The 23,626-nt window shown below is 41.3% G+C and overlaps 1 protein-coding gene across 7 annotated transcripts in view; it reads left to right on the top strand.

The window, feature by feature from the left end:
* The window catches only part of Kiaa1549l (KIAA1549 like), a 251,554-nt gene that overhangs the window by 61,916 nt on the left and 166,012 nt on the right, over positions 1–23,626 (top strand). The gene's annotated exons all lie outside the window — the stretch shown is intronic.

The raw sequence follows: 23,626 nt of genomic DNA, 5'->3' as shown, positions 1-23,626 counted from the left end.
AACACTTGGTAGCTTGAACCATGATAGCTCTTACTAAAAGCTCACAGTTTCTGTGAGTCAGGGATTCAGCATCTTTTTGGCTAGGAGGCTCTGCTCAGCATCTCTCAGGAGTTTACAACCAGAGTGTTGGCCAGGACTTCCATCGTCTGAAGGCTTGTCCGGGCTGGAGGATGCATTTTCTAGATGGCTCATTCATGTGACTGGGAAGTTGTTTCTTTCTTCACATGGGTGTCCCCATGGGCTGCTTGAGTCCTCATATTATGGTGGCTGGCTTTCCTTAGAGTGAGTTTTCTCAGGTTCCAAGCCAGGAGCCGCAGTACCTTTTATGACCTAGCCTCAGATGCCAGCCACCATCACTTTTGTTTTATTTATCGTTTTCACAGCTCAGCTCAGATTCAGTTTGGAAGGTAACTGACTGAAGGAGATGAGGACCGTTGTGCACTATTTTGGAGGCTTGGAAGGGACAACACCTAAGAAGAAAGCTGTAATAGAAATCTTCCACAGGGATCTTCTTGTGGCAACACAGTCTTGTCAGGAAGGAGGAGGTGAAACTTGAGGTCAGTCTTAGAGGAAAAGAAGAGGTTTGGCCTTGTGTGAGAGGAAAGGAAGTATCCAGGACAGAAGGAACTGCAGGTGGAGCTTGAAGTATACCGTTGGCCTGGAGCAAAGGATCTGGTGGGACAGGGCCAAGAAGATAAATATGGTGTCAGTACCTGTATAAGAACAACTTGGTGACAATTAAGACAGGTCGGGACAGCTGCACTTATGCTCATAAATGAATGGAATGATTTAACATTCTTTAAGAATTTACTCTCTAAAATACACGTGTGGTATTTAGGATAACTGTTATTGTATGTATCTTAAATGTCTCAAATCTTGTGTTAAAAGATTTTATCACCAGCCTATGGTGCTACTGGGAGGTGTTGAATTTTTAGGAGCTGGGGCCTCGTACAAGGAAGTCAGGACACTGAGGATATTGGTTCTATAGCTCCTCCCCTATTCCCCTCTCTCACCGTATCACTCGTTTGCTTTCTGGCTGTCATGAGCTAAGCAACCTCCCACTTGCTCCCACCACCATGATTACTTTGCTGCCACAAAAAACCTTTCTTCCTTTTAAGATGATTATCCCAGGTATTTTGTCACAGTGATGAAAACTGACTGACAGATGCCTATGCTTTCATCCATCTAATCCACTCATCCGACTCATCAATATTTATCAATTGTATGTATACATGTGTGTGCATGCACACATAATTTTAACATCCTTTGCATTCCTTTTCCTTTACAGCACTAAGCCCTACTTATTTTATGTTTATTGTTTGAGTCTGTCTCTAGATGTAAATTCTAGGATGTCAAGGATTTTGCATTTACACCATCCACCCCTAGTGCAGAATAATGTTTGGTACATATTATGGACTTAATAGGCTCCTCTAATCAACACAAGAGTGAAATGAGGTGGTAGATTATACAGAAGATGCTGTGGAACCTTGAGGGGAAGAAATCTGCAGGTCTTCCTGGGATGGGGGAGGAGGTGATTAGCAAAGGCTTTGCAGAGTATTTGCTGTATGAATCAAGCTTGCCAGGTGGATGGTGCATTGAGGATGGGCATTCAAGACAGGATATCCATCTGAAAGGACTGGAGACCTGTAGGGGCATGGTTGCCATTCTAGACAGTGCTCGTCTCTCTCTGTGCAGTATGTGAAACCAACTCTAAAAACATGAGACGCAAGGAACATATTCTAGCAGTTGCTTTTATATAATGATTTATATTTTGAAATGACACATGAGGAAGATTCTTTGGAGTTATTTGGAACTTCCTTGGAGCTCTGCTGGTTGGGTTGGGGTATAGCTCAGTGGTAGAGTGTTTGGCTCCTATCCAGGAGGCCCTGGGTGAAATTCCCAGCACTAAACCAAAACAAAAAAAATAATAAAAGCCTCTACTTGCTAATAGATGTTCTCTGTGCTGCAGCTATCACAGCATACGCAGAAACATGAATACCAGAGTCGCATGCCCTTCCCATTATCGAGCCTCGTCCTCAGTACTGTCTGTGTTTTATCTTTTAAGATATATTTCCTTGCTTCGCTGGCGAGACATTTAGTTTTCTCTCTAGAGTCGACATGAGATGTGGTTTTTGGCACCTCTGTTGACTTGAAGATATTTTTATGTCAGATTAGTACTAAATAGAGCCACAGTTTGGGATATTTTGCAGTAAGGAGGATAGGTTGAATCGGAGGTTGTTTATGCTGCTGCACTCTAGGGCCAGCTTGGGATCTTCTGCGGTTATTGCTTTCCCAGTGTTCTTCCTCAGAGCAGGAATGTTGGAACACATGAAAGTGCTTTCTTGTGGCTCCCTGCTTGTGTCTTGTCTGTGAACTTCAGGAAACAGCTGCTTAGAGGAAAGATAAAAACCTTCATAGATTTCCAAGTTCTGCATTTATGAAGTTCCTCCATGTTCAGGTATTCTGAAAGTATTAACACAACCTTTGAAAATCATTTCAGAGGAAGCAACTTGGCCACAGGAATTTTCATGCGTCTCCATTTTTCCCCCTCAGTAACTCACATGGGTTTTTTTTTTCCCCCTTGTTATCCAGCTCTGTTCACATTTATCAATGCAAATGCTCAGAATAAACCTTCATATTTTATAGAGGTGATTGATTTTTGGTTCTACTAGGAAAAAAAAGGAACTCAAATTTGATCTTAAGTTAGAAGAAAAAGTTAAGAGTAAATTGTCTTTGGGTGGTGGGATTCTGGGTATTTTTTTCTTCTTTCAACTTTTCATCCCCCACACCCCTAAAATGTCAGTAATGGTTGCATATTGTTATTTTGTAACAGAAATTTTAAACCAAGGAACTTTTCAGAAATTTGCTTTTCAACATTTGGACTGTATGTGATCTCTGGAGATTGTTTTTGCAAACTGGATCATGAATACTCTTTTTCCTCTTTGGAGTTCACTTTGTAGTGCAAGAAATGGTGGTTTGAGTGACAGCTCAAATCATAGAGGATGAATCTCACTTCTTTTGTGTGTGCATGGCCCTGGGGTCAAACCCAGGACCTGGGGCCTGCCAGACCACTGAGCTGCACCCCCAGGTTTTAACTTATTACCTAAAACTTGCCTTGAGAAGGTTAGCAGGGCAAAAGCAGTCAGGTAAGTAAATCAAACCACTTTCATTTATGTCACAGTTTGAAACCACTTGAATAAATCCATTCAAGGATGGATCAGACTTCCAAAGAGGGACATTTATTCTCTACCTCATGCCTCTTATTTCCTATCAAGGAAGTCTAGAAATGATCATTTCCCCCCTATATCTCTGTTATTGGCAATCATGAGGCTACCAAACCCAGTTTCGCCCTGGTATGTTTCTGTGAATCTGCTGATGTTCCTTTTGGCTGGTGCTTTGGACGTATCATCTTCTGAACATCCCCTCTGACCTTATGGTCACATCTTCTTCCCACAAAAAACACAAACATCAGGTGGTTTGTGGGGATGCTGTCTATGCTTGGCCCAAGGTAGCCAGATACCAATGGACATGTGTTGAAATCCTAGATATAGAAGAAAAAGAAGACAGCAGCTTTGAGCAAACATAAAACAAGGTTGAAGATAAATCCTCATGTTGATCAGTTCACCAATATTCAAAACCCCCAGGCTCTGATGTTTGCAGAAAGCATACAGAGGTGACAAAGTAGATGGAATCAGCTTTCCAGCCAGTCCACCAGCCATATATCACTGTTCGTCTTGAGCAAATAAATATTTGCAAAGCTGTATCAGTGGCTTCATGGTGGTGTGGCCTAATGTCTGCTTATAGATTTTCATAGATGAAGGAGCATGAGTCTGATAATACTGACATAACTGAACACACCATTAAATTATAACTTCACACATTTCTTATCTTGAAGATGAAGAAGGACAAAAATAAATCCCTTGATACACAACCACTTGGGATGAAAATGTGCAAGTATAACATGTTTAATCCAGGTGCAATTAACAAACTATCCTTAGGAAACGTTCTGGAGAGCACTCTGCACTCCTCTGAAGTCACAACATGTGCTTTAGCATTGCAAAAATCTCCAACTCTGCAATGACTGAGAGGCACATCAGGTCCCTGCTTGCTGTTTTGCAGAAGTGTTATGGACAGACCATAACAACTTCAAATTCTCCATGGAGAAGTTCCTAAGCTTCATGAATACAGAACTGGCTGCTTCCCAAAGAAACAGAAAGATCCCAGTGTCTTTGACTACAGAATGAAGAAACTGAACCTCAGCTGTGATGGACTGTTAGATTTCCAAGAATTCTGTAACCTGACTGGGGACATAGCTGTGGCTTTCCATGACTCCATCCTGGCTGGTCAGTCTGCAAGCAAATCTGAGGAGTGCGTGGGCATGCCTTCCAGACCCACCCAGCCTCCAAACCTTTTTCTCTTCACAGCCTACACATAGGCTGTGCCCAGCTCACCCACCACCCTATGAAGTCCACTTCATTTGATGGTAATAAAACAATATTGTAAAATACACACACACACGTATGCATATGCTCAGGTTTTAGATAATCCATTAGGTTTCCTTGCCTCCATTCTTTTATTAGTTTTCTTTATCAGGACCTACTACGTGCACCTCACTGAGGATTCAAAAAAGAAGAAGATATGAATTCTCCCTCAAGGAATACTTAGCCCTTGCAGGGCAGATGGGACCCACTTACAAGTAGATTTTATGAAATTGAAAATGGATGTTGCCTCAGGGAAGGTGTAAAATGTTATGGGCCTGAATTTCAACTATTTACAAGAGGACAACATAAACAACCAACGTGGATATATTTATAAGCATCCGTGCACACATAAAGAAACTTGTTTATTTTCCTGAAATTTCTCTAACATATGGCCATTTCCCCCTACATTATTTCTATTTATTGCACATACTGTGGCAAATTGATTATTGTGCATAAATGTCATTAAATTCTGCTCACTCTCCACTTTGAGTTAATTTGTTTTCTTTGTAGCTGAAGGGTTGTTCTGATCTTGTCTGGAAGACAGAAAACAGAAGTGTCTCATTGTGGCAACTCCTCGCCCTCCTCTCTCTGTCAGCCTTAGTTCAGCAGAAGCAGACTGAATTTCTCTCCAGAACATGTTCCGACTTAAGGAATGGAATCAGACAATTTGAAAAAAACCCAAAACCAAAGCCTTCTCTTTCTTTTCATTCTTTTTAGACCTCGCTGAACTTTCTCTAGAGTTCAGAGTAATCTAGAACAATTAGCTACCATTTATTGAGTGCTAACTGTGTTCTAGGCATTTATGTATATTTACCTCAAATTTTCTCACAATCTCTGATGAAGAAGTTGAGACCAAGAAGTCAAATATTTGGACAAGAGCACTTAAGCTAGAATTTGGACCTCAGTCTGCCTGACTTCAAAAGTGATATTTTTCCAATTGTGCTGTGCTATTTCTAAATCAAAGATCCCAATAAGAGAGAAGATACCCTTTCATTCAAACAAAAGGAAAGAAAATTCCTCCAAGCTTCATAGGCTTTTAAAAAAAATAGGTTGCATTCACCCAGTTCTCTCACATGATGGTCCTTTGGTTCTCCTGCCCTTCTCCTGTCCAGGAGGTAGGAGAATGCTGGGCAGAAATAGCAGAAAAGGGAGACACCCACCATGGCTGTCCCACGTGAAAAAGAGGGTTGTTCTCCTTTTCCTACACAAGAAGCCAGTGTGACTGGCTGTTGGTGAGCTGGTTTTGCTTCTTGCCCCACAGTTTAGCTGTTAGGCATTTCTCTGAGGGCCCTTCACTCCTCACTGTGTGTCCCACCCCTAGCCCTTTCTGCAAGGACCTGGAGGCTGGGGTCAGTGGGGTACGGTTGGGGCCAGTGCCCTCAGCTAACCTCTTTATGTAGTAGGAATTTTCCTTCCTACTGCCCATTCTGGTGACTCACTCATGGCCTGAATATACTCATGCTTAAGCTTAAGAAGGACTCTTTCCAGCCAGACTCCCACTTGTGAGTCTTTTGATGAATCTGATTGTTTCCTGGGAACCACATACACTGGGTGCAGCCTCATAGGTTAGCACTGCTCTTTCAGGTCAAAGCCGAGTCCTTGCCAACGTCAAGGTGGATGAAGCCCATGAGATACTGAGCGTATGTGAATGACAGAGATGTCACAATTTGAGATTTCATGGAATCACAGTTTCTGGAAGGAACAGCTGTAATGATGGGTGGGGGGTAACTCTACATTTTTTTTGAGAGGGTTTTAGTTTTAACTTTTTCCAAATTTTAGAATGACCAGCAAGGATAGGGAATAGAGGGTGAATAATTATTAAAGTAAGATTTGAGGGCAAGGCATTTAGTTGATTATAAGTTTAAATGTGAGTCAGCAGTATGATGGGGCTGCCTAAAAGAGCTGATTCATTCCTTGGCTGCATTAATAGAAATATCTAGAACCAGAGATTTTCTCTTATAGTTGGCGATGCAGGAAGACTCTGCTAGAGTGTTGGGTTCATTTCTGTTATTTCACTAGTTCAGTTCTGTTTTGGTTAGATAATTTTAGGCTCTTTCTGGGTCACTTTTCTGGAATTAAAAGATAAGAATTGTCAGGAGTGACAGGCATCTGTTTATATTACAAATATAATTAAATATGGCTAAGAGAATTAAGTTTCAGTTTGAATTCCTAATGAATGAGATGGAAATGGTTAAGAAATATCCAGACTTAATCTTTGTTGAGCATCTACAGTTTCAGTTAAATAATGTTTAACTTTGAAAACCATTTTTATTATGCATAAGCTTTATGAAAGTAAAGTCAGAAGTCAAAAGCATCATTAATTCATCCAACATCCATCCAGTTGATTTTTTTCCAGGTGAGTAATGCTAGGCAAAATATTGTAGGGAGTAAAAATAAGAATAATATATTCTTACTGCTGCTATTCCCCTAGGTTTTTATTCTTGTTACAAAAATGTTTACATTCTATTTGAGGAAACAGTAATACTGAGTAAAAAGTTAAATAACAATTAAGAACAAGAATAGCATTCCTCCCAGCAGAAAACCAAGACCTAATCTACCTGCAAGGAGCTATTATGCAAGTTCTCTGCCTGAAACCAAGAATTAAGCAGAGGAGGCTCTGAGCCGAAAAAATAGTCATTAAGTGGTCCTGGAATTAAAATTGAAGTTTTCTGATAACTCTTCATACACTTGTTTATACCCTCACTATTCTTACTTTACAGATACTTTTAACTCCAGGTCTAGCATCTCAACCTTACCAAATCAAAGACAACAAATGAAAGGGGGGAAAGAGGCTACTATTGACACAGCAACCATCTTTTTGAAACAAGGTAGGCAATAAATAAATATAGGCAGACATCCTGACAGTAATAGAGCTTGACATTAATAGCTAGGCAACAGATGCGACAGAAAGCTATAAAAATCTGTGCCTGGAGTAGGTCTAAATAGTCCCATGGAGCTCAGTGACCCTGAAGCCTTCATTGCATTAAGGTGCATTATAGTAATTGATGTATTTCTTCTGAGTCTGATAGCCTGTGTTCATAACAGTGACCCGAGGCCTGGAGGAAAGATTAAATTATGCTCAGTAGATGCTGTTTAAGAAGGTCCATGGATGTATTGTATTTTTTTCTTAAACCATTTTGGAAAGATATCTGTCCTAATATCTACAAGTGGCATGGTCATAGAAGAAATAACTTTTGAAAGGAAAAAAGAAATACCATGAAAAGGAATTGCTGCTTAGAAAAACTTTGAAAACCATTTGTCAAAACAAAGGTTTAGTGATTGTTCTTTAGTTTTCCAGAAAACTTGATTAGCTACACAACTCATTCTTCAAGGGAATTCTCTCCATCACCAACAATGATAAATGCCATCAAACTGTACTATCCAAAATGGTTATGGATGATGACTATTTGAACTGAAATAAAACGAAGATTGCACGGCTTCTGTTGCACTCGTCATATTTCATGTGCTCACTCTCCACTTGTGGCTAATGGCTACCATACTGGATAGAGTAGCTATAAAGTATTTCCATTACTACAGAAACATCTTCTGGATGTTATTGCCTTAGAAAGTCAGGAGGAGGCAAGATTCCTGAGGGCTAGAATAGATCAACAAGGTTTCATGTGAGGATTAAAGCACTTATACATATATAATTGCTTTTGCATACACACACATATCTTTCAGCATTGGTTTTTTATCTGGCTTGTCATTTAAATATTTTAGTGTGGTTCTGTTTGTATTATAGAAAAATGCCATCCCTGGATGATTTCCTGGGTGTAATGTTTCTGCACAATTTGGGGGTAGCCAGAAAAATTATTTAAAATGTGAGGCTTCTAAATGTGTGGAAGTTTCTGGAAGAATCACAGAAGTCACAAGGCTCTTGGTTAATTCCATGCTAAGTAATTGGTATGCTTCTCTACATTTTTTTAGGGCTCATCCTGCTAGATTTATGTTGGAAGGAGTTGGGAAATTTTTCAACCAGGTCTTCCAAACAAACATTTTCAGCTCAAATACTATCATGTTTTAACTTATTTGAGGAGGAAATGTTCTCCAGTTCACCAATGGTCTGATCTGTGAGTGATGCTCATGATAAAGAAGTTGCCTATTAGGAAAGGTGAAAGAGCAGTGAATTATGGGAGAGATAAAGGTATTCAATTACTGACCAAGGGGACTCTTCTTTAGTTGGTTGATAGTCTTCATGATGTATGTGGATTGAAAATAAAAAGAGGAGGAACTAAAATCAGTTTAATGGGTGACTTATAATTTGAGCAGGGAACAAAGTGACTTTCTCCGTCTTACAAAACTCAAATTGATGATCTCATTTATTTTTCCCTCAAGGACAGCTGGTGCTATGTTGGAGGTGGGGTCATGAGAATCTCACAATGGTCCATGTGTATCGTTAGCTGTCTGGGTATTTTATACATGTGAGTTAATGAAAATATGAAAGTATAATTGGCTTATTGAACATGCTGAACTTGGTAGGGCATGTGGAGGAGGCCACTTTGCTCTTTTTTATGGCTTGCCCTTTTTGTCCCTTTGGTTTCCTAGCTACTCTCAAATAAGTCTCTTTCCTCAGGTATTAAAAATATCAATCCAATGTAAATGTCAAAATCCAATTTAATGCACTCATCTAATCTACAACTTCTTTCCATCTCCAATTCCAGGTTCTTTTGGTCTGGGAATGGGTACTGGTTGGGGAGAGACATGGAGTGGGCTTCGTTTCTACTTTGTGTTCCCCTATCCTTCCCTTAGCTGCTGTAGTGAGGGCCAGGGGAGATGTGGGAGAGGAAGGTCAAGGATCAAAGATGAGGTATGATCTTCCAGGACGTTCTAGTTTGGTATTGAGACCTTCTACATTGGTAGATGTACAGTTACCAACTTGTTCCAGAACACTTTTGAGAGTTCTGTGGGACCCCTATTGCTGAGGCTTCTTAATTTTCAAAGTGAGGGAAACACTTCAGTTCCCTCGTCCAGGGGAGATGGATGAGGGTGTATTGAAATATGAAGCACACTGGTATTTTCTTCTTAGTGATATCTTCAACTTCCCAATGATTTCCCCCACCCCTTACAGAGTTTGAAAGTGGGAGCTAGGAAGAACTGGCAACTTGGTTTCCTAGTAAGGCCTGGAAATGTGGTGGAAGATATGAGAGCTTTGGTGTCTGTTGAATGACTTTGCCCTGTGACACCTCAATAACTCTGAGATCACAGAAGTGTCCTTTAGCATCCTGCTTCTAAATCTCTGGACCTGTCAGCCAGGGGAGGTCAAATTCAACAGACTTCTCAGCTGTGAATCCACTTTGTATGTGTTTGATGAGGAACCAGGAGTTCATGGCATTTCAGCTCAATGTGGCTACTGCCTACAAGGTCTAAGTCTCTGTTGGGAAAAAAGACTAAGAAACACAAGTTCAGTCTATACTACAAGTCATCTATGCTTACTGAGATGTTTCTACCATATTCATTGCACAAGCATTCATTAAGCCTATTGGATTGAGTGAGGGGGTGGTCAGGGAAGATGTCCTAGGGATGGGGATATCTTCTGAGGTAGGTTTTGAAAGCAGCACAGGAAATGCCCAGAGGTGAGTGGTATCATCCTTAGACTTGGGCAACACATGTCCTACTTTGGCCCTCCTTGGTCTGTATATCAGGGGATATGCAGAATCAATGGCCAGCTCTCCCTAGGAGCCCATGTCCAATCTTCTAGAATCTAGAACCTATAAATTATGTTTTGGGTCTGCAGGAGTCTGGAATTCCTTGTCCATGTCTGCTTTCACAGCCTGTGTGGGCTCATTCCCTCCTAAGAGCCACGACCCCAGTGTATACACCCTTATAACCAAGGAATGACAAAGAAAAAGCTGTCTGAGGAGACTGGGATAAAAGTTTAAAGCTCGACTCCAGATCATGATGAAGGAATCAGTATCAAGATAGGCTAGAGCATACTTTATTTAATAATTTGTCTTGATTTATAACTTTTAAATGTTTACATTTATGGCAGCTGGGCTGCCATTTGTAATTTTGCCCCCAGTTCTGAAAATGTTCAGAGTGGAACTGAAGGTAAACACATTAATTTGGATGATTGGATGGCTTCAGGTCACAGGGGATAGAAGATAGCTCTAGATCAATTAGGAAAGAATCCTAATTAGGAAGGAATCCAAGAATCAGATGAACTTTAGGTAAAATCTGTGGTTGTAGGAAGGCTGGGTTTGGTGAGGTGGGACTTGCTGCAAGTGGGGAGATACTGGTCTCCTCCTGGAGCTGTGTCAAACCTGGCCTATCTTGGATGCTTGCACAGAACAGCACTTAAGAGTAACTGTTGGTTGGTAGTTTGATGGAACTCTCTGATTATAGGACCAATGGCATGCAGAGTACAGGCAATGGAAGAAGAAGAAGGAAGGAGGAGCAGGTGGTACCTACGCAGGTGCGTTTTCCACTAATGACTGCACTGATCCAGCGACAGGTGCCACTGTGCTGGTCAGAATGAGAGCTTCAGAGGCTGGGGTTGTGGCTCAGTGGCAGAGCGCTTGCCTAGCACCTGTGAGGCACTGGGTTTGATTCTCAGCACCGCATATAAATAAATCACCAACTTAAAAAAAAAAAAAAAAAAAAGAATGAGAGCTTCAGTTGACCATTGGGCTGGTATTTTTCTCCCCCAACAGGAAACTCTATGTAGATTGAAGGAAAGCAGAGAATGAATAGTGTTAAACTTGAGAACCCAAGATTGAGAATTTGGGAAACTGGTGTTTGAAAGCGACAGCTGGGGATGGTAGGAGTGGCAAGATAAGAAGTTTCAAGCTTCTTCAACATCACGTTTATTACTTGCACTACTTTTTATAATCCTAAATCCCCCAGGTTTTATTGAAGTTGCCAGCTGCTGTCAGATGGACTTTTTTAATGGACTGTATTTATGAATTTGGGTATTTGAATGTCAATGCAGAACTTTATTCAACTTTACAACTATTCAAATTGATAATAGTGGAAAAAAATGCTGGGCTTTACCCAGGTAACCCAAACGCTGCTGTTTTGACCTTCTTGTGTATGTGTGTGTGTGTGTGTGGGGGGGGGGGTCCCATCCATTTTTATCTGGATCTGTACTCTTAGCTCACCCCTTTAGAGGGTCATTTCCCCCTCTTCATGTGTGTGCTTTGGGAAAGGAGGTGGGCATGGTAGGTCCTTCTGATGGGTGGTTTGTGTCAACTACTTGGAATTGATTACACATCTGAAGTTGTTATTTGACAGATCTGCCACCTAATGTCACATTGCCTTTGGCTACTTCTTTGTGCACTGCCTTGCTAAGTCCTGTCTCATCATGCTCAGCCCAAAGGGGTTTGCTCAGTGCAACAACATCCTATTAGCAGAATAACATACTACTTTTTATTTGCCATTATAAAAGGAGGGAGGAGTTGAATAAACAGTGTCTGGAAGGATATGGAAAATGATTCATGGCCTCCATCTGCACCATCTATCTGCCTTTTCTCTTGTTTGACTTGTAGAAATAGTCTTCATCCCACCTGCTCCTTTTATCTTTATTTCTTCTCTCCCTTAGAAGCCCACAGCATACCTTTTATGCTCTTCACCATGCTCACTACTCTTCATGAGAGCAGTTCCTTTCAAAGGAAGTGATTAAAATGTATGAGCACTTGCTGACCATGGCTGCCTTTGGCAGGGTTACCTGTATTGCTCAAATATAGCAAATAACTATCAGTCCCACATGCTTGCTGGCCTCAGGAAGGGGCCTTGCACCACTGGAGTGGAAATGGAAAATTGGCTTTTCAGCAGGACCTCTCGGTGGGAGATTGAGGTGAGGTGGGGGACGGGGGCGGGGGTGGGTGACTCATGCATGTACCCTGACGAGCTCGAGAACTGTTCACTACACAACAGTGAAACCCAAGTGTGTTGCCTGGCATTGTGAGGATGGCCATGTGGGAAGGGAAGAAAATTCATTTGGCAGGATTCACATGGGTGTACGTGTTTATGAGGGGCAAGTTAACGGGTTCTCGGTATGTCAGAGCCATCTACTGGTTAAGAACATGGAGTGGTATATGAAAATCAGTGTGGAGGGTACTCAAAAGACTACACCACTCCTCTATATTTATCCTAAAAAATTAAGTCAGCATACTATAGTGATACTTGCATACCCATGTTTATAGCAACACAATTCATAATAGCCAAGTTATGGGAACAGCTTAGAGGTCCATCAACAGATGAATGGATAAAGAAAATGTGGCGTATATTCACAATAGTATTTTATTCAACCATAAAAAAGAATGAAATTATGTCATTTGCAAGAAAATGGATGTAACTGGAGAATATCGTGTTAAGTGAAATAAGCCGAACAGAAAGTCAAGGGTCATATGTACTCTCTCACATATGGAAGCTAGAGAGAAACATGGAAAAAAAAAAAAAAAAAAAGGATCTCCTGAAAATAGAAGGGAGACTAGTAGGAGAGAGGAAGGGTATAAGAGTAGGGAAAAAGGGAGGGGAAGGGAAGGTATTAGGGAATGCAGTTGACCAAATTATGTTATGTGTGTGCATGAATCTGTCATAATGCATCCTGCTAATATGCATAATTATTGTGCTCCAATAAAAAACACGTTTAAAAAGAAAAACAAAACAAACAAAAACATTGAATAGTATATGTGTGCTGACATGTTCAACCACGTCTTTAGCTGACTTGAGTATGTATATGTTTGCTGAATTTGTTCTGCTTTAGCATCTATTTGTGAATATGTGTGTATTTATCTTCCTGATACCTGTTACATAATGTTGGCGACAAGGAGAGTTACTCATGTCGGAGAGGCTGTCAGCCTTGGGAGACTGTGTTTAATTAAAAATAATTCCCTTACCCATGTGCTTTTGCTAAATAAGTATGTAAACAAAAGTCCGTCTTAAGCATTTACATTTTGTTCCTTGCAAAGGTTGGTGCCAATGAGGGAAATGGGGTTCCTGGTGTTTGCTCTGTGGGATTATTACAAATGAGTGTGGGAACTGGGGTTTGGCTCACTGGTAGAGCACTTGCTTAGCGTGTGTGAGGCACTGAGTTCGATTCTCAGCACCACATATAAACAAATGAATAAAATAAAAGTCCATTAACAACTAAAGAAAATTTAAAAATGAGTATGCATGTATATGTGTGTGTGTAGAGAAAAATATTCTGGGAGTCTAGACCATAAATTTCTCTGTGTGGTTATCTAGGCATGGTGGGGTTGTGACAAACTTTTCCCTCTTATTTATCAGTATTTCCTCTTTTTTCTGCAGTGAAATTGCTTTGCTGAGGTATTTAAAAGTAGATAAAAAGAGCTTGAAAATTGAATCAGAGGGTTGATTTGTATATATCATTCTGTCACTGAAAAATAATGAGTTCTACTTCCTGCTTTTACAAGCAATGGTCTTTTTGGTGAAAAAGAAAACATTCTTGTAGACCACCATGTCAATAAAGAAGAGAATCAATATTTGAATACAATCTGGTAGGCTGGCATAGTAATCATATGTATTAAATAATATATATAGTGTGTATGGTGTGCCCAACACTTCACACGCATCCCTCCAGTCCAGTAGCACTGCCTGCTGGATGGTATCGTCCTTATTTTCTAAACAGGGTGCAAAGAGGTTAACCAGCCTGTCCAAAGCTGCATAGCAGGTGAATGCTGAGCTGGGATTTCAGCAAATGCCTGATTTTGGTTCTTTCCACAGACCAGGCTGCCTCCCTCAGCATGCAGGCATCCAGGATCACTGGACTGGGGTCTTGTAGGTATTTGCTGTGCCTTGCGATTGCTGTTTGTCCCCAGGCATCTCACTCTGCCTTATGCCTGAATAGCAAAATGGCTCACACCTGTGCAATATTTTCTCCCAAAGGGCCTGAGTGTTACTCTTGCTAAATTAATTATCTGGTTTAAAAAAAAAATCTACCCCAATAATAAAATCAGCCGACATTTATAGAGTGCTCACAATGCACCAGACGTACTAAGTCTTTTATGTGAATCATCTCATTACATTTTCATAGCAGCCCTGGGAGGTAGATATTATGCTTCTCACTTTGCAGACATAGATATGGAGGCACCAAGAGATTTTGTTTTGTCTGGGATCACCCAGCTAGCAAGGGTTTGAGCTGGTTTTAAGACATAGGTATCAACTCCAGAACTTGATACCTCATCCGGACAAACTGCTGAAAAAAATCTGTTTCCTTCTTACTGTTCAGGGTTGCTGAGCCTAAACTGTCAAGATTCTTTCTGGAAGGCAACATGGTATGTGCTGAATGCCAAAGAGTGCCTGACTCATTTGGTGTCTAGTAAATTCCTAATTCATAAATGGAATGCTATGTGGATGAAGTTTATCAGTTAACAGAGTTCTTTGCTATTTTGAACTTTTGAATAAATCAGTTTCTAGTATAAGCCAGATGAAAATCAATGATATTCAGGGAAGATAATTGAAGAAGCACAGTCTCTATTTCTGTAGATGTATTTAGTTTTATCCATAGATCACAGCAGACTGTGAGAGGTGACATTCTTAGACTACATGGTCTTAGTCATGGAAAATTATCTTCATCAGGCCGTGTTTATATATTAACTTAATTGTTTTTGTAGATCTCAATAAAATCATCTGCAATAGGCTCCTTATGGAATATCTGTAAGAAACTTCCCTCTTGAGTCTTGAATTAGGGAAATCTTTGGCTTCCCCAAGAAGCAGGTTTGTTTCCCAAATCATGAGAATTCAGCCTGTGTCTATTTGTACCATCAGCTCATGTCCATCTTTTTCAAGGTGGTAGGAAACTCAACACTAGGGAGGAGTGTATTCAGTGATCAGGGGCCTGAGCTCTTGGTTTCAAGATCCAGTTCTTGGTCCACTGACCAGTAGCCTCCAACAAGGTTCTTAATTTCTTTGCTTTTCAATTTCTTGCCTGTAAAGTGAAAATGATCATACCATATTTCCTTGATTCTCAGCTGTATCTTCTCTGAGATTTTAACAGCTCCAAACTTAAAGTATTTAATTAGCAGTATTTTTCGTTCTTTCTTTTTTTAATGATGCTTTGCATTCTTTTAAATGTGGCATCTCCCTCATTGGGTTATTTATTATAAGAACGACATGGAGTACCATATAGATGTACCACTTGGCATGTGGATGTCATGAAATGTCATTACCTTCTTTTCTTCTCACTCAGGCTTGGGAAATAGTCATCCTTGTTGACTCATCTGCTCTCTTCCTCTTAATCATTCTCCCTCTTTTATTTCAATATTACTTGTTTTGTTAGTCCTTTTTGAAAGCTAGTGCAAATGAATTTAAAAAAAAAAAGATAACTGGTGCTGTGGGATGCATTAATTACAACTGTCACTTAGTTGAAACCACTGGGAATAATAAATAACGCCGAACACCAACTTCTTGTGCAGGAGACTAACCCATCCATACCCACATGCTGTTGTATCACAGGGAAAGAAATGACAACTATCTGTTCTTAGGATAATCCCAAAGACACCATTGAAAACTTGGCTTGGTTGAAATTAAGAATTTTTTGTTGTTGTTGGTAATTATAGGTCACAGACAGTCTGAACCTTTTCCTACTCAGCTGAGCATAATTAGGGAGGATGTTTCTATGCCATTTTGTATTGCTCTCCATGCCACCCTGCCTAGATGCTTTAACTTCTTTGCTTGCAACAGCTCTTAAAAATTCCTGCTGTGTCTCAGTAGCTGGTGGAATAAAGATTGGCCAATTCTATTATCAACAAGGAATTTTTCAAAAGTCTTCTTTCACAGTACCTCAGGTGCAGTCTAAGAATCTCTACTTTAGGATTTCTCTCTCCCTGTGCTGTAGTTCTGGAGCCTTGTACTGGTGCCACGTGGGAGGAGGCCAAAGTGGAAAGGGACAGAGATATGTGTGTTTAGTGCCACCCTTTGCCTCACCCTCGCTTGGGGCACTGTTATTTGATCCTTTTGGTAATTCTATTGACAGATGTTATTATCTTTTTTTTATAAAGGAGGCAATTTCCAAGTGGTTAAGTCACTTATTCAGTATCACTGCTAATAAACTCTGGATCCATGATTTAAACTAAGACCTACCTGGTTCCGTAGCCCATCATCCACCCATTAATACTTCCTGAAGGTCTTGTTCTTTGTCATTTGTTCCTTCATCCTTCTGTCCATTCACTCAGGCACTCAAGCAAACAGCAAGCATTTGTTAATTGTCAGACATGGGGCAAGACCCAGAAGACACACAGAGTAAGACTCTGTCTCCCCTCTTACATCCTGATAGAGGGTGCAGACAAGTCAACCGTAATTCATCATAGCATGAATGCTGCAGAGCTGTGTGTGTATGTGTGTGTGTGTGCGTGTGCGTGTCTGTGAGTGACTATACTTTTTCTCTGAGACATACCTGGTCACATAAGTCAACATTCCCATCTCCCTGTCCCTATCATTTTCTTGTAAATTCACTCTCTATCTTGCAGCCAGAATGATTTTCCAGATACACATCTACTTGATCACTTTCCACTCTCCAGTGATTCTTGATGGCCTCAGGATGAAATCTACACCTTGTAGCAAGGCCTGCTAACTCCTCTTAATTGCCCTGCATCTCCCGCACCCTTGAACTGCTTGATTCTGCTATGCAGAATTGCAGTGGGGCTCTTAGGATTCAGCCTGAGTCCTTACCCTGCCTCTTCCTCCACCCCCAAGTCTTTGATCCAGTTCCAGTGCATGTCTTACAAGTCTAGGAAGTCTAAGAACCTGCCATATGTCTCTGAGCCAGAGATGTTCTGCCTGCCTAAAAAACATCCTTCCTCTATCACCCACCCCAAGCCCCCAACACCAACTTGACCTTGTCCTCCTTCACTGTCACCTCCTGTAGGAATGTGGTAGGGACACTACTGACACAAATGCTGCTTCCTGGTGACTGCCCTGGTGCCTTGTCTCTGTGTGCAAGAATCGCACAACAGGAAGAATTCCCTGACTCCAGAGCCTGGATCAGGGCCCCCCTGCAGCATGCTCCCATCCCTGCGTGTGACCCAGTTGAAGCACTTATCACAAGGTTTTACGACCTGCTGGACATCTCCTTCCTCTATCAGCAGGCAGGGGCTTGACCTCATTCTCCATTGAGTCCTCAGCAGCTGGCACCCTGACTGCACATATAGGAACTTGCTAAACATTATTGAGTGAGCAGGTCAGACATTCATATTCCAATAGAAAGCAAGCAGGAACTGTTTATACTTTTGTAAAAATATGCATTAAAAATAGTTAACTTTCCTCTAATATTTTTTGGGGGGTGCTGAGGATTGAACTCAGGGGGAACTGAGCCACATCCCCAGCCCTATTTTGTATTTATTTAGAGACAGGGTCTCACTGAGTTGCTTAGTGCCTCCCTTTTGCTGACGTTGGCTTTGAACTCGAGGTCCTCCTGCCTCAGCCTCCGGAGCTGCTGGGGTTACAGGCTGTGCCACCTCACCTGGCCTCTACTTTTTTTTTTTTTATTTTAATGGCTTACACCTAACAAAACAAGATAATTTTGAGAATTATAAGGAGTCAGAGGAAGAGGTTAAGGATTGGGAAAGGCAGTCAAGAATTGAGTTGAGGATGTCAGTGCCTTTGTTCTACAATGAAGCGTGTTATGTTGAACGAGTAGGAAACAGAACATGGGCACACTCACGCCAGTGGAGCAATGGAAACGTAGCTGGAGAGAAGCGCACGTTAAGAGCGACCGTGGAGCAGGGCACAGGTTCACCCTGCAGTGTGGAGAAGGACGTAAGGGTGGTTTGTGCTGCATTGGATCAATAGTAGGGACAGAGTAGGTGAGTAGATTTGCTTGGTAAGTATAGAAGTTCTACGTGGGAGAAGGAGAGGTTAGTGAGGCCCTGGGTGAAGAATCTCAGCTGCCAGTTGAGTAGTTTGCCCTGGGAATTTGGTCGCCCATCGGAGTCCCCAACTTCAGGTCCCTCTTGCGGTTTGTACTTTCTAGCCAGGCAATGTAGCAGACCCCACTTTTTGTTTCTAGATTAGTTTTAATGAAAGTCTACCGTGGGTGATAGAGGATGACTTCATTTTGAGAATACAGAGAAAAAAAAAAAAAAAAATTAATGGTGGCACTCTGCAGCGACACAGGGAAAAACCCCAGAAGCCTGGCTGGCTCGTCTGGGAGCCTCCTGGAGTTCTGGCGAATAAGAATGTGGAAAGCCTTGTGGTTAAAGCAAAACAAAACAAGATCCAAACAATAAGCTCGTCTTTTGAACTCCTTAGAGTAGGGACGTTGTTTACAGCCACCCTTTCATTAATTCCCTGCGTGTATCTACAGCCTTTTCCAGACGGTCACATTTTTCCACTGACAAAACATTTAATTCTCAGTGACATTTCTCCATCATTATAAATAGCAGGGAGTTTTTAATCATTTTTTAAGTGCCAAAGCTTTTTTTCGCCCAGTGGGGGCTGCAGCAGTTTGAGCAGAACCATTTGGATTCTAAAACAGATCAATTGGCACGTATCATGCTCTTGCGCTCCAAAGAGAACTGCTGATTTTAGCACATTTGGAAGTTTTACAAGGGTATACGTTTTCATATTTTTTCTCCTGTCAGTAGTTTCCATGGCACCACAGATTTTTGTGGAACAGTTGATGCTCCAGGGTAGCTCCAGTGATCTCTAAGGGTGTCACAAGGTTTAGAAAAAATTATCAAAAAGAAATTCAGTTCACAGTACTTATGGGGAGATACTAAGCGCAGGTGAGGATTGTGATAGTCACCTGTCCAGCGCTTGGTGTGGCACCTGCCAGGACACCCCTGTGACATCCCAGACCTTGGACACACCTGTGGGCTCAGGTCTATCACTGTCACAGTATCTGGAATGGTACTCATCTTCTTCCAGTGTTCTGATTCCCTATCTCTTCCTGTCTGATTGTCCTCTTTTTTTGTCCTGGTGAGTGATGCTGGTTATTTATAAGACTTGAGTAGAAAGGATCATGTATGCAGTGAGAAGATTAAAATTTGTGAGTGTTGATTAGCATTCTCAGCACTGCTTTAAAAATATATATTGTAATGAACCTTTCCCGGCTAAAATATGGCTTTCCATAATCATAATTCTGGCTTCTGTGTCATTGTGTTTTGTGGTAAGTGTGCTTTATTGCTCTCAAGCCCTGAGTGGAATGAAGATAGTGAGTAGACTTTAAAAAAAAAAATGTTGCAGGAACATCAATAAATAGTTTTTAAAATGTCCCCAGGAAGGTAGAAAAGTATGTGTCAGAAGACAGGACAGTAAGCTGCATGGACTTCGTGGGCTCTGGGCAGAAGTGGTCCCGTTAGAGGGTTTTATTCATTTGTTTAATTTTGTTTCTTACATAATAGCTCATTGAGATATAATTTGCATATTAAATTCACCTGCTTAAAGTGTACAGTACACTGGTTTTTAATATATTCATAGAGTTGTGCAATCACCACCATCTCATTTTAGAATATCTGCATTGGTCCCAAATTAATCTACCCATAAACCAAACTTTTTTTTTTTTTTGGCAGGGGGGCCAGCATTGAACTCAGTGGCACTCAACCACTGAGCCACATCCCCAGCACTCTTTTGTTTCTTATTTAGAGACAGGATCTCCCTGAGTTGCTTAGCACCTCACTTTTGCTGAGGCTGGCTTTGAACTTGTGATCCTCCAGTCTCAGCCTCCTGAGCTGCTGGGATTACAGGCAAGCACCACCGCACCCAGCGAAGAAGAAGGTGGCTTCTTGCCTGTGGGTTTGCCTATTCTGGACGCTACATACATAGTGAATCATATAATATGTGATCTTTTGCGCATAGCTTCTTTTACTTAACATGATGTTTTCAACTCTACTCGGTATTTTAGCATATATCTGTACTTCTTTTTCTTGCTGAATGCTATTCTGTTGTATAGACACAACACATCATGTTCATCTGTTCGTTGAATGGTGGATGCTTGTCTCTGCACCCCACCGCACTTTTGGCTCTTGTGAATAATGCTGCTCTAACATCCAGGTCCAGGTGGTGTCCACACAACACATAGAGAGTAGGTGTGCTTTCCATTCTCCTAAGTATATACCTACAAGTGGAACTGCTTGGGCATATGGTAACTATAATTAACCATTTGAGGAAACCATACTGTTTTCCAAGTGGGTACAACATTATACAATCTCACTAGCAATGTATGGGATTTCTCTTTTCTCCACGTCCTCCTCAGCACTTGATATTGTCGATCATTTTTATTTTAGCCCTTTTGGTAAATGTGAATTGGTGTCTCACTCTGGGTTTGATCTCCATTTCCTTAATGGCTACTGATAGAGAGCATCTGTTCATGTACTTATTGACTATCTTTACATCTTCTCTGGAGAAATATCTTCTCAAACCCTTTGGCCACTTTATGTTATTCTTCAGTGCTGGAGATTGAACCCAGGGCCTCACATGGGCCAAGCATGTGCTCTGCCAGTCCTCTGTGAACATTTTAAAATGGAGATTATTGCTGGGCACGGTGGCGCATGTCTGTAATCCCAGCAGCTCAGGAGGCTGAGACTGGAGGATCATGAGTTCAAAGCCAGCCTCAGCAAAAGTGAGGCGCTAAGCTACTCAGGGAGACCCTGTCTCTAAATAAGATACAAAATAGAGATGGGGATGTGGCCCAGAGGTCGAGTGCCCCTGAGTTCAATCTTTGGTACACCCCACCAAAAAATAAAAAAAGAGATTATTTGTTTTCTTCATTGCTTAGTTGGAAGACTTCTTTATATATTCTGGATATGAGTCCTTTATCAGGTGTAGAGTTTGCATATATTTTCTCCAAGTCTGTGGGTTCCACTTTCTTGATGGTGTCCTTTGAAGAAAAAATTTAGAATTTTGATGAAGTTCAGTTTGTCTATTTTTTCTTTTGTTGCTTGTGATTTTGTTATCATACCTAAAAAACCATTGCTCAATCCAAAGTCATGAAGATTTACTTCTATTTTTTCTTCTAAGAGTTCTATAGTTTTACTTCTTCCATTAGGGTCTGTGACATGTTTACAGTTCATTTTTTCCCCTCGGGTGTGAAGTTGTGGCCCATCTTCATTATTATACCCAGTTATTCTACCACCATTTATTGAAAAGATGGTTATTTTCCCATAGAATAGTCTTGGTGTCCTTATTGAAGAGCAATTGGTCATAAATGTAAGGTTTTAGTTTTTGGAGTATTTAATTCTTCAAACATTTGTTGAGCATCTATTAGGTGACAAGAAATCAAGACTTTGAGAAACTTAAGGATGAATAACTGTGGTCCCTACCTTCCAGAAGCTTCCATCTGGTGGGAAAGGCAGGAAGCAAACAGAAAATTTGGATATTAAATTTTTTGGTAGGATCAAAATCAGATGCTGAGCAAGCACTTCGGAGGGGCCCCAACTCTATCCTGGCATAACAGGGACTACTTCGTGGAGGAGGGGACGACCAAGGCACGTGGTAAAGGTTGTGCAGGAGTCAGCCCGGCATGGAAGGAGGAAGCAAGATGGCAGGACTGGTGGGCGGGAGGAACTATCAGCAGCTTAAAGTGCCCTGAACTTGTTATCTTCTCAAAACCCGTTTTATCATCCCAGTCCTGAGCCCAGCAGCCTTTTGTGATCCCCTCTGCCTAAAGGCTTGGTCCCCATCTCTCTACTCATTTGGGACCCTAGTCCTTTTGGGTCATTCATCATTCCCTGAACTTATTCCTCATTCTTCATCCGGCTTGTTCACCTAGAACCACCTTGTCCTATCTTCTCCACTGGTCAATTCCGACTTTCTATTGGGAAATCCTAAGATGTCCCTCTGCTTGTGAAGCCTTAAATTCACCCTGAATTAGACTTTGCTCATCTCTGTGATTCCAGGACGCATGTCTTTCATTATACAGCATTGACCACACTCAGTCTTATAGTTTAATCTTACACCCGTTTTCTTTGCCATTGGTCTGTGAGCAACTTGAGGGTGAGGAGGCAAGGCTGATTCATCTTGATGTCTCCCACAGTGTCACTCACATATGAGATTCTCAGAGAGCCACCTGAGAACATCACTCTTTTAGGACCCAAGTCTGGGTTTGACTCTGTCTGGCATTAGCAGTGTGCCTGGGGGAGGGCCTTTAACAAGCTCCCTATAAAAGGGAGATCATGATAGTAGTCACTTTGGAGATGGGTTGGACAGTGAAATGAAACTGCACAAGCAAAGTGTATTGCATAGAAACTGGCACACAGTAGGTGTTCAATAAACACCTGCCAAATTAAATGCTTGCCACCTAATTGCTGCTCAGTTTCTTTTGGTCCTGCTTCTTCTGGGCCAGGGCCTGTCATCTTTATAAATACTGAAGAGTGGGGAGAGAAATAGAAATCCTAATTATTTAGTGCTGTAGACTTTTTTGTTAATTAAGGAGGGCTGTACTATTTTAAACTTTCAGAGGACTATCCAAGGGAATTGGAAGCCTTACAGAATATGTATTTTCAGAGAACGTGATGTGAAAACCCCTGATTGTGTGGGTTCGCTGGTGGCTGCTGTGGAACTGTGAACATTTAGAGCTGTGAGAATAAAGAGGATGCTCCTCATTCTCCGGCAGTGATCTGCTGAGCAGGGAGACTCAGGGCTGAGAATACTAATACCTAATTCCTCTCCTCCTCTTCTTAAGTAGCCTTGATACATTTAAGTAGGAGATAGTTTTGCCTCTTTGGGTACTATGTCTGCTAGTGTGTGGATACGTGTTTATTTTTTACTTAGTCTTGTTCAAAAAAAGAATTTGCTGGGATGAGCTTCCAAATATAGTCTTTTCTCCCCAGTTTCAGTGGTCCTTAAGCAGAGGTTTGCATTGGAATTGGCTGGCTGGTATTTTTTTTTTTTTTTGGTACTGGAGATTGAACTCAGGGGTGCTTGACCACTGAGCCACATCCCCAACCCAATTTTATATTTTATTTGGAGACAGGGGCTCACTGAGTTGCTTAGTGCCTCATTTTTGCTGAGGTGGGTTTTGAACTCGCAATCCTCCTGCCTCAGCCTCCCAAGTCACTGGGATTTCAGGCATGCACCACTACGCCTAGCCAGCTGGAATGCTTTTAAAAAGCTTTCCCTGCCCCCACCCTATTGTGGTTCATTAAATCTGGGGTGGGTCAGGAACATCTGTATCCTTCAAAATCTCCCTAGATGTGCCCAACCCTGTGTGAGAAGCTTTGCTTTAGATTCCCCATATGGTCTTTTCA

Source organism: Sciurus carolinensis, chromosome 11 (assembly GCF_902686445.1).
Source record: "Sciurus carolinensis chromosome 11, mSciCar1.2, whole genome shotgun sequence".
Lineage (NCBI taxonomy): Eukaryota > Metazoa > Chordata > Mammalia > Rodentia > Sciuridae > Sciurus > Sciurus carolinensis.
Note: the sequence above shows the minus strand (reverse complement) of the source record. Positions and strands in the feature narration are given on the sequence as shown.